Here is a 12188-nt window from a genome sequence, read left to right on the forward strand (position 1 = left end):
TACATCAATTACTTAATTTCTGGTAGTAATTTCTGATTGTCTGTCTTCTGTCTTTTTCTTTCCTTTCCTCCATGTGCATGCCTGCGCATACACCACAGATAACAACCAGCTTACACCCCAGCCTCCTTGTTAGAAGTCCCACCTCTTCTGCTGACTTACTGCACTCTTAATCAAAAGGGCAGGAGGAAGCCGCCAGGATTCATTCTTCCCCCTCTCTCCCTCCCGTTTTTCAAATGGCACAAATGTCAAACTTTCTAAAAGGATGTTTGGCATAGCTGAGTTCAGTCATGTAACGTACAAAGTCGGTATGATCAAAAGGTTGCAGGGCTGCCCACTGCTAAAGAAGAGAGGGAAAAAAGGAAACGGGGATCTTTTCTGAAGTGTGAAAGAATGCATGAGACAACTGTTGCCACTAGAAACACCATGTCTATTAGCAGCAGCGGTGGGTCTGAAACACCAAAACCTATGTCCAGAGTCCAGATTCCCTGAAAAACAGGGCTGTTCTGATCCCATTTTCTGCCCGTGAAGAAACAGAGATAGACACAGCTATGCAATTGAAGAGGTTTTTTTTTTTCCCTATGTGCTTTTCATCATTCTATGGAAAATAACTGAATCTATGCGGAAATAACAGCAGTTAGTTTTGTAGTCAAAGTTGCTGAAACTAATCAGATGGAACACAGATTCACCTATCAAAAATACATCGTCTCTCTGGTATTTTTATACTGCTACTTTTCACCACAGTATTTTCATTCTTATTCTATCCACTGCTGAAAAGGAGAGCAAATTATTCCCCCCTTCTACATATCTAAGATTGTTATGATTTCGTAAGGTTTGCAATTGTAGAGCACTTCACAATTGCATGCTCGCATCTTCCTCTACATTTCTGAAGCAACTCTTCTGGTTTTATTCATCTGTTTATTTGTTCCACTTTGCTGAGACTTTGTGAAAATGTTTGTATCTCCTTACTCAACATCAACATTAGAGAACAGTCCAGTTATGCCACCGGCTCCTGCAAAGAGTCTGCACCCCCAGTGGCATGAAAATTGGTGGTCAGAATACTCAGCATGAAGAATTCCTCCATGAGCTCAGAGGGAGTTTCCTTGCCAGAAGACAACCCCAAAAATGTAGACGAAAAAGCTCATTGTCAATATCCATTTAATAGAAAAATCTTAATTATAGATAGCTTTCAGTCCCAGCACAGTAGACGGGAACTTGAGATTAATTCCCCCTATGATAAAGTATGTGAACAATAACCAGAATTTGTAATCAATACCCAGAGGAGAGAGCATCCAAATTATAATGGGGATTTGGGATTCATTCCCAGAGGGTGTAATATATGATTTGGAACAGGTAGACTGGGATTAATTTTTGATTATGAAATATTTGAACAGCAATTTTTAACTTTTAATGAAGAGAGGATGTGGACACCACAATTAGTATAATTTCTAAGTCTCTCCATCATATTTCAGGAGACAGATGATAACAAACAGCTGTTTGGGTCATATACAAGTTAATGTGGGAGTGCCACCTAAAGGGAAGTACACTAGGATGAAACTCTGGAGAAAGACAGGCAAAGACCAGAGTTGCACTTTCCCCATTTCTAATAAAACTCGCTTATTGCAAAGTCTGCATTAGAAGTAATTATTCCATGTTTGCTGACTTTACATGGACAATTTTAAGTCAGAAAACATCAGTATGGGAACATGGCTTTTCTCTTACATAGGGAAAAATATAAAGGTGCTCACAGGAGAAATAATTTTCACTCTGAAGGAAAATTTCAAGATAAGAGTGTACAAGGTAAAATATACAGCACCTCACCATGTCCTGGCAGGAGAATACAAGCCAAGTTTCTGGTCCCTTAGAATATAATAAAACAGATAATTGCTTGCCTAGAATGAAGACAATGAGTAAGCTGTGAATCTTACCCTTTTCTGTTAGTTTTCCACAAAATAATTTTCTTTATGTTTTCCTCACAGGCCAATGAGTAATTTTAATGATTATGAGCTGCATCTGTAGCCATGTAAGACAAGACAATTTTTGTCATCTGAATGTCTTGCCATTTATGAATGACTGTGACAAAGTGATTTTTCAGGACACAGGTTTATTGTCACAGGGGTAAGCAAACCTAGCCTCCTCGTCCAGCATTCAGTACTGCTCATTTGGAAGGAAAGTATCCAGAAGGAAAATGTCTTGCCCTGAAACAACTGATGGTAGTTGCTTCAGAAGCAGGAATAAAGATGAGATGAACCAAAATCCTGTTTCAACTTGACACATAATTCATTCCTAGTTTATCTTTTCAACCTTGTAAAGTATTTTAAAAGATGGTCTGAATTTCTGAAATGGGAGATCTACCTCTTCCATTTTGTGCCTGCTATGGTAAACTTTTGGGTCTTTCACTGAAAAGAGATCAAACAACTCTGCTTCCCTGGGGCCCTCTCCTCCCCTTTCCTCTTAAGCCCCCAGACCCAGATCTACCCAAGGATCATTTCCTAAGTCTCCAAAATTATATATAAGTATGCTGTCTCTGCCAGACCCTATTAATCATAAACTTCTTCTCATTTCATTTCAGTATTAAACTCATCTTGTTCAAATCTCTAATTTTCCACACTGACAGAGAAGTTCTCTATACATCATTCAGTTTTATTTCCTAGATATGTTCAGAATTACAAAATTCATTCAAGCCCATCTGATCTCTTCTCACTAAACCTTCTGCCTTGCATTGACTGACAGAGAAGAATTAGCCTTCCTCCTGTCAGGTATACATCTTTTCCCCACAAAAGTACGTGAAAACATCCAAATACAGCCAATGACTCAGCTTGCCCTTGTACTTGTGTCTTTCCTCTACAGAGCAGTCATTTTACAGAGCAGCAAGTCCCACAGACATAATATCAGACAGACTACTAATATTTTTAAAGCAAAACCAGCTGTAGCTGCATGTCAGGGTACCACACACTGAAAGGAGCAATAGGGATGAAGTGGAACCATCAGCACCCCTAAATCTAGTGGAAGGAGGAAATCTCACAAAGAAGTCAGCTACAGAATGACACTGCTGAGCCTAATACATCACAGGTCATTTTAAGTCATTAAAAGGTAGAATTTGCGAACTACAATTTTCCTTAGTGACCCCATCTAATATTAAACCCAGATGCAGATCTTATGCTTGGGAAGAAAAAGCATGTCAGATATTTTCTGCTCTTTCCCTGCAGCGGCAATGTCATCTAACTCATTTCTAACCCAGTGCCACATCTCTCCCGTTTTGCAAAGACACTGTAGCAGTACGCCAGCAAGACAAATTATGGTCTTGCTCGATACCAAACAGGAGATGGGACTAGAAGAGCACTCAAGCCTCTCTCTGTGTTTATTTTTTTTTTGGGGGGGGGGGGGGGGGGGGGGTTTGTTGTTGTTGTTGAGCCAGACATTCACCAGAAAGGATTATGCCTTCCCCAAAAGATACATGTAACAGTAAGTTTGGTGGTTCAGAGCTGAGACCAGTGACCAGTCCCTGCCCTGCCCTAGGGCCAGGTGTTGTTGCTCTGAAGGCTCTGAGACCCAACAGCGAGCTTCAGCCCACAACATTACTGGGGACCTGCAGAGCCCTCCACTCACACATCACACACAGGCTACAGCAGCCCTTCTGGAGAGTTAATCACAGCAGCTATGGCAGGCAACTCAGAGCCAGATGGGCTCCATGAGGACACAGTGTTAGATTAGTCACCTCACCAATTTCTGCCTCAGTATCCCCAAGTGTGAATTAGTTTTTGGCACCTACAAGTTAAGAGGGTGGCAGCTTTAGAAGAACTGTATGTTAGAGAGACAGATCGATATTTCATTTCAAAGAACAGTTTCTATTCTACTATACTTTCACTGATTTGAAAGAAAACAGACTGTTGCAGTATTTTTTGTCTAAAAACCTGTAGAAGAAATTGTTACAGTCTTTTACAACCAGAATCTGGAAGGGTGTCCCATTGTAATATTTTCAAAGAGAAGTTGTGCATGCAGTATGTATGTGCATATGGTGTTTATGAATTGTTTTTTAACTTTAGATATTTTATTCATTTTTCCACATGGTACAAGTAGAACACACATCTTTGTTGGACAGACACCAACACAGTAACATAGCTTTAGATTTCAGGCACTGAAGACTCAGTGGGACAATAGGCTACTCTATCTTCATGCCAGGACATCACGTCCTGAAATTAGGATGCATGCCATCAAGCAGTTAATATCTCACTGAAGATACGCAGCCCTCAATACATTCAGTTATACTAAATGAGGGGAACTGTAACCACTTCCAGTTATTTCATACAGAGATAAGGACCATGAGAACTTTGTGTCTTGGCATACAACCTCCTATTTTGATTTCACTGTAGTGTGGGATCTGCTGTTATCCACAGTTTGTGGACTTCATTTTTTTTTTCTTGGAGCATTCACGCAGCCAGCATAGTAACTTCAGTCATAACAAGTTTCAGAAGTCCCAAAAGCAAAGGGAAGGGGGCGAGGAATGGCACAAAAAGACCTGGCTAGAGCTTCTCAGGATAGCAGCAGAAAGAGCACAGATGCTACAGATACCTGCAACCCTACCCCCAGAGCCAGCAACAGGGAGTTCAAAATTCACTTTTTTTTGCAATGTGTGCATATGTGTAAGCTGCCTTTGCAGACTCGTGGAGAACACTGAAAGCATATTCTCCAGGATAACTGCCTATCCAGACTCACTAGTGCTCAAAGTCAGAAATGCAAGTGTGAACAGCTTACCTCCAGAGCTCCTGCAGACTGCCATGTCTGATAACTATATAAACCTTGTTTATTTAATTTCAAAGCTCCTGTTTCCCTTAAGCTGTACCATGGTCTCAGGAATCAGAAGATGGTGACATTTAAGAAGTAGAGGTAATGATAGAATTGCTTTTCCAGGGAAAAAAAGCTAGGTTCAAAAGCAAAATGAAGATTCCTTTATAAAGAATGGAGATAATAATATTATAACTGAACACTTTTTAAAATTTCACATTGTAAACCACCATTCTGTTAAATGAAATGTAAGAAGGGACAAACCAGTTCAGAGAAAATACATAAACAGTAATTCTGTTCCCACTGGTCATTTAACACCTATCTAGTACCCCAAGGTCTTGAAAATATTGGGTACAAAAATAGTTCTTTTCTACTATCTGGAAAAAAAGATGAGGATAAGGGAAATTAAACATATACACGAACTTGAGATGCATTGGTTTTCAGACAGACAAACTAAAATGCCTACGCTGGGTATCTATGGCACACAAAACTTATCCATTGTCCTACTGAAAGTTTTTTCCAGTGCCTGGCTTAAACGTGAGGTTTCTTGACAAGCTCTAATGAATGGTTAACCTTGCTCCCCTGATAAAAAGCAAATGCTCCCCGACTTCACTCTTTTCTTGAAAAAAGCCCATACGGATGAAATATACAAAGTTCTATCAAGGCGACTGCTGTCTGTGCATTATTTAAATGCTAAAATAAAAAAGGTGGATTTTTTTTTTTCCCACTCAGGTGCAGCAGGTCCCACCAGAGGGAAGGTCAGCCCTGCTCTGCAGGGCACGGACGTGGGGCAGTGCCAAGCCCTCTCCTCTCACCCATCCCCTCTCCTGCTCTGCTCCCCCAGCAGCGGCGCTGCCCCGGGGCTGCAGGCAGCAATTCCAGCGAGGCGGGGAGCAAACAGGAGATCTGCTGAAGTCTTGTGGATCGCAGGTGGCACAGAGCATTTATCTTCACACGCGCCACGGTGGATATCTACAGCTTAGGAATGGGAAAGGTCAGCTATGTCAGCTATGATGGCCACAAAGAGCCTGGGCAGGGGGCACCGGTGTGCTCGGCTCTCGCTGCAGGGCGGCCGGCGGTGCCTCCGGAGTGGAGCGGAGCAGCGGCGATACCCGGGCATCTCCCACCTTGGCCTGGGGCTCCCTCTCCTTCCCCAGCCTGCCAGGAACGCGCCGCTGACAGGGAGGGTGGCAGATAACGCCAGTATTTTGGAAATGCTCTCCTGTGAAGCCACTGGAGAGATTCATTATTTATAGGCAGAGGGATGAAAACATGAAGTGCATTCATGGGGGCCTGTGTAGGGAGGGCCAGTTGCTGCCAGGCAGTAATTTCCCTCTGAAGTTCCTATGACTTAAATAGCCACTTGAGCTCTGCTCTTGCAGTTTATGATGTCAATAGAACCCCTAAATGAAATTACAGCCTTCTGATACGCAGCGGGGTAGCTTTTCTTCACTATGTAATATACACGGCCAGAAGAAATTGCACTATACACAGAGTTTCACTAAAGCTGAGTTTATCATAAGAATGTTCCCACTAAAATATGATTAGGCTTCTTGTTTGCCGGATAACACTTCTAATGAATCAGGGTACGCGTGATAGCCATGTTTTGTGAACGCAGACATATACCCTGAGGTGAACTGGGCACTCCACCGCCTCCAAGCACCAGCTATTTCATTTCCACCATAATTTGCACCTGCTTTGTTTTGCCAGCAGCACAGACCCATGCTAGCTCTGGAACTTGCCTTGGTTCCAGGAACTTGAAGCTTGCAAAGATGAAAAAACAAGCATAGCAGCAATGGAGGAGGATCTACATGCTGTATTTACAGACACATTTTTTAAGCATGCCTGAGCCTGGCTAAACCTGATCAGTAGTCCTTTGAGGGCAGGGAAAAAAATTCCACTTTTCAGATGGGTAACTGAAAAATAGAGAGAGGTAAAGATCATCATGATGCAGCTGGAATACAGATTAAAGTCTCCTAAAGCCTTTTCTATTTCTCTCCATTCTCATTATGTTACCCCTACATTCCCCTTCTCAGCCCAGGACAGGAAGAAAACCCCTTCATCTTACCATTCATAAACCTTGCTATTGTTTTATCCTTTTGAGGACTGACTGCAGCTGATAATTAGATATCTGTGGTTAGTGGCTGCTTGACCTCAGTAACTTGCAATCTCTTTTAGTTTTCCTAACTTTCCTCATCATACGACTTAATTCAAAATCAAGTTTCACTATCTTTTCTGAATTACGAGAAGGCAAATTAGTGCTGTTTCAATGCTGTTACCCAGGAAAATAAGCTGTTGTTCAACTTTTGGAAAAGAGAGGCTTACATTGAGAATACCTTAAAACGGGAAATGTACTCAAAACAAGGCAGTTGCTTTTATGTACTTTTATTGCAAAAATTGTCTCTGGGTACTGCTTAAATTCTTGTACTTCTGAAGCATCCCAGTACCTATGAATCTGCCTACCTTTATCATTACATCTTATTCTGTGCTTTGTTCTTGTCTGATGCAGTTAACACTCACAGAACAACAAGCATATCACGTCAAACAAATGTTGTGCAGAAAACAGTAGTTTTCCTTCTACTACATAAATATATATTCTCTTCCCCAAAAGCATAAACTGTTGGTTTGAACATGAGGGAAAGAATACCATTTTCTCCTTGCTTGCATCAGGCAAAGGAAGATAACTTTTCCACTTTATCTATTGGGCAAAAGAGAGAGGTTTAACTTGGCAGTGCACACAGAGCACTTTGAAATTACTAGTTGGAAGGGATGCTGTAACTAAAATGGCTGCTGCTAGAAGCAAACACTGAATGTATAAAAGAATGACCTTAAGTATTAATTTTTGTTTTTTAAAAGCAACTATGATAAACTATTGTGCAGTAGATAAAGGAGCTACTACTAATGAGATAATTTATCATCTTGCCATCCTAAAGTGTGTAAACAGACGGTTAGAATATGATTTGAAATTGCAGATTTTCACCCTAATGATTTTAGACCATAGACAAACCATTATAACCTTGGCCTACCGTCAATAAGCAGCTTATAGCATAATAAGAAAGACTGATGAATTTTTCCACATTGCTATAAATAAATACCAGCAGAGACAAGTTCCTTTGCTACCAGAGAGATTTGGAGAATAAATAAATTAATGAAATAATTTAAACATGGAGACATTTGGAGCAACACAGCGACTCTTAAAAAAAGAGATTAAACATTGTTTTTCCTTCTTGGTGAAAGATGCCAGAGTGACAGCCCTTGACTTCAGTATATCCAGAGAACAAGTGTTATACAGGCAGAAGTTTGAAGTTTCAGACATTTAGCACTGTGCTTTGAGAACTTTCCATTTCAGAAGTACTTATGTCTTTCAGACTTACACTGCCTGGAGGGAGAAAGTAAATCAGAGATAAGCTTCAAAGATCAGACCCAAAAGTGTGTGTGGGCGTTCAGTATAGCCCATTCAGAGAAGAGAAAAAAAATCCATTATGTTTCTATCTGTGATGTGAACTGCCTGAAAGTTTGGGATGTTCTGATCTGTCAGCTGCTTTGAGTACACTGCAGAAAGGTGATGCAACAGCCAAGTTTGGATCTTAACATCAATTTAGTCAAAAGCTGGGACCATTTGGATTGAGGCTTTGATGTATGTAAAGGTTATTTCTATGTGTATGTAATACTCTTCACTGAAGGGATCAGCCAACTTAATTGCGGGTTTTGTTGAGAGCTGGTGATTTAGTTTAAGTTCAGAGAGAGGTCTGCAGCACCAGGGAATGAAGAGAAACAGCTAACCCTTGCTGCTCAGTGCTGAAAATCGTCTGCAGTCAACCTGGGGGTTTGTACATGAAAAAGGAGGAGTTCTCAGTTCTTTACAGTTCTAATGCAAAATCAGAAGGAACTCTGAGGTTCTGTCTGTCTTCCACTTGCAGTTTTCAGGCTTAGTAAAACTTGAGGCTGAAACTGAAGCATGGGGAGGGACTGACAACCCCACATGGATTGAAACCAACAAAAACATTTGCAAAAAATTGCCAGGGAGTAAAGCCACCAAATCCTACATTACTTACTGGTTATAAGAATTAGCAAGTACCTTAGTATGGGCTGGACGTGACTTGACACTGGGCTCAGTTCAGAAGTCAATGTCAAAGCTTCTGACAACCCCAGTGGAGGACTGCTCACCACCAGCCTCTATGTAGAGTTCTTAGGGCTTAGAATGGGCATGAAACCAGGGAAAGGGTGACTGAAGTTGTCTGTATGTCACAGGTGACCAGCAGTAGGCAAAGAGGGGCTGGCTCCCTGGGTATCACAGAGACAAGCTTGTTGGAACACCTGCTGAATAAATGCTACTCAAAAGCAAGACAAGGGTGAGAAGAATGCTGCCTAGTTAATACCCTGTGTGAGATATGTTGATTCCATTAAAGATCTTGGTCTTTTGCCAGGGACATGTTTCAAAGAACAGGATAATAACTCAAAATACAAATATTTTGACTGCTACCCTCTGTTTCTTATATGTCTACTTTGTTAGAAGTAGAAAATGTAAGTCAAGAAATGATTCATTTCTTCAAGTCAGATAATATGGAAGATGATGAGGGATGAATGGAACAGCCCACGCATTGCCCGGGCCTTCTTAAGCATTACAGCAGAAAAATATTAACAGAAGTGATATGTTCAGCAGGGCAGGAGAGGACAAAAGGAGACAATCTGGGCCTGGAGCTAGAGGTGCTCATCCTACTCCTTTTTTTTTTTTTTTTTTTTTTTGCTGCCTTTCCCATGTAGCCGTAAGCAAATCACTGCACCTTTCTAAGCCTTATCTTCCCGATCCAACAGCTGACAGTAATTCCAAGTACCTTGATGTTGGCTGAGAGACTCAGTTCTTTGGCATCCAAGATTTCGTATATGAAGTTCTACAAAAGTACATTTGTTTTCCTGATTCCCAGTTCCCCGTACAGGCATAAAGAGAACAGAAGGGAAGTGAGAGAGTTAAAAAAGAGGGGAAAAAAAAAAAATCCAACCTTTCCCGCTCCAGCAAATGGACCAGCAGCCTATAAACCAACTAGTTCTTCCTATTCCCAGAGGTGGCTTCCACAGAAGCATTTTCTTTTACTATGCATCCACTGTAGAGTTTCTTTTCTGCTTGGCTGGGCAATCAGGTATTCAGAGCATAATGTAAATGCTCAGAACACAGAGGCATGAAAACTTGCCAGACAGAAACTCCAAGCGAAGGATTAACATTCCCCCCCCACCTCCACCCCCCCCGTGCCCTCCGGCCGGACCGCCCCCCCGCCGCAGCCCGGCCGCGCTGCCCGCCCTGACCCCCGCTGGTGGCCGAGGGGACACCGGGGCGGCGCAGCCCCCCTGCTCCGCCGAGCTCCCCGCACTCGGCTCGGCAGCCGCTGCGCTCCAAGCTCCGTATTCCCGTATTCCTTCTGCGCTTGTCGCTGATTCTGTTTTCGTATTAAAAAAAAAAAAAAAAAAAAAAAAAGGAAAACACACACACACACAAAAAACCAACCAACCAAACAAACAAAAACCAACAAAAAAAAACCACAACAAAAACCAAAACAACCTTTATTTCCTGCTTCGCCGCAGCGGCCCCGAGAATAGAAGGCTTGACACATCAAATTCTGGGAGCTCACCACTCACCAGGGCTGTGGTTCCTGGTCCAAGCAGTGACGAAGGAGAATCACCTCACAGTCCCGGGAGAGTGGCAGGGCTTGGCTGCGAAGCGCGCCCTGCGCCGATGGGCTTTTTGAGTTCGCTCTGTTCCAGAGCGAATGCCGAGGCAGAAAAATTAGGGAGGGGAGAGGTGGGAAGGAAAATCACTGGAGCCTCTTACGATCAAACTTCCACTAAGCAAGAGGAAATGTCTTATAAATAAACAACAGCAAGAGAAACAAAAAAATCCATCCCGTCCTGCCAGAGGAATGTACATTATTGTCTCTCGACGGAAAACTTTACACCACACCAGAAAGCAAGAAAGCAGCCATTTCTCCTGAAGCTACCCTCCCTTGGGTGGGGAGGAGGAGGGCAATGCTAACTTGAAAAAAAAAAAAAAAATTGGGAAGTTCATGCGACTTCCCAGTAGACAAACAAAACTGTCCACATTCAACAGACGTCACTATTCCAAGGTTTCACGCAGCACTAAATTTCTTAAGATCTGATGACCGTCACTCCAGCATTCAAGGAGGAAGTTCAAGGCAAGGGGAAGGAGGAGAAGGTCACAACATATGTATGTGTGAGTGTAGATCTGTATGCATATGTTTCTATATTTATTTATGCATAACACTGACATTTTATTCATTTTATGATTCATATTTATAAGAATAATTTTATATATGTATTAAAAAACTTAAGGTACATGAAATTCTCTTCTCTTGTACCTCCCCATAATTTTTGAGATTTACAGGTCAGAGTTCCAAGGTCTTCATTCTCATCTCACAAGACTGCAACTGTAATCCACTTAAAGATAACTAGTTATTGTACAGCAGCTCACAAGTGACACGAGTTTGGTGATTTCAGTACAGTCCCAGGCTTTGCAAAAAACTATTGCGTGATTTGGCACAAGGCACGGCAAATAGCAGTCTCTTTATGAGGAACTACAGATGGCAATTGAAAGAGTAATTCAAATAATTTATCAAGCACATTTGGAGACCTAGAATGGGGGATGGCCCGAGTCTAGGAGAAACCAGTATGCTACAAGTCATTATTAGCAAGCTTATTAAACCTGCCTCAGAAAAAGATCAGAGATTGCTGAACTGAGGTGCTTGGTAGTGCTGAGTTTTGGGTCATGACTGGAAAAGCAGAGTACAGCAGGTGAGAACCTACTTGAGAGGAGAAGTGGGACAAAAGACTGAAAGACCAAGAGATAACTGAAAATGGCTTGGCAATCTCAACCTGCACTTCTATTCTATGGTACTTCACCATTTGAGACAGAGATGCAGTGCTGAAAGAAAGTAGTGCAACACCAAAATTCAAGTCTCAAAAAAATTCCTAAACTGTTGAATTCTTGAGGACTACTGTATTCACAAGACACAAATGAAAACATGTTTTCTAAACTAATCAGTTTTACATCTGTGCATTCTTGCTGGCAAAGTAACACTGTGATAGATTTTGCTAGCAACAGTCAGTCTACAATGCAGGTGGGAAAGGCAGAGAAAGCTTAAGATTGAGGTATGGCTGAAAATAAAAGCCAAGAGCTTTAATGCAAAATTTATAGTACATCACAGCTTCTTCAGGCTCAGATCTTTAGAAGAAGAGACTGTTAAAGCATTTGTAGCTCTACGATACCACGATGATCTCAATAAATTAAAAGAAGGAGGCATTTCCAAGAGATTTCTTGAGACAGAGCAGTAGAGGTGACATCACTGACACAGCACTGGGAGAGCTGTGGGAAGAACGGGAGTCTCGTTGATCTCGCC

At 41.8% G+C, this 12188-nt stretch overlaps 1 protein-coding gene across 17 annotated transcripts in view; it reads right to left on the reverse strand.

Annotated features, from left to right (window-relative positions):
* Window positions 1–12188, reverse strand: part of ZBTB20 (zinc finger and BTB domain containing 20) — a 448287-nt gene that overhangs the window by 173608 nt on the left and 262491 nt on the right. The window lies entirely within an intron of this gene.

This window comes from Haemorhous mexicanus, chromosome 2, assembly GCF_027477595.1.
Source record: "Haemorhous mexicanus isolate bHaeMex1 chromosome 2, bHaeMex1.pri, whole genome shotgun sequence".
Taxonomy (NCBI): Eukaryota; Metazoa; Chordata; class Aves; order Passeriformes; family Fringillidae; genus Haemorhous; species Haemorhous mexicanus.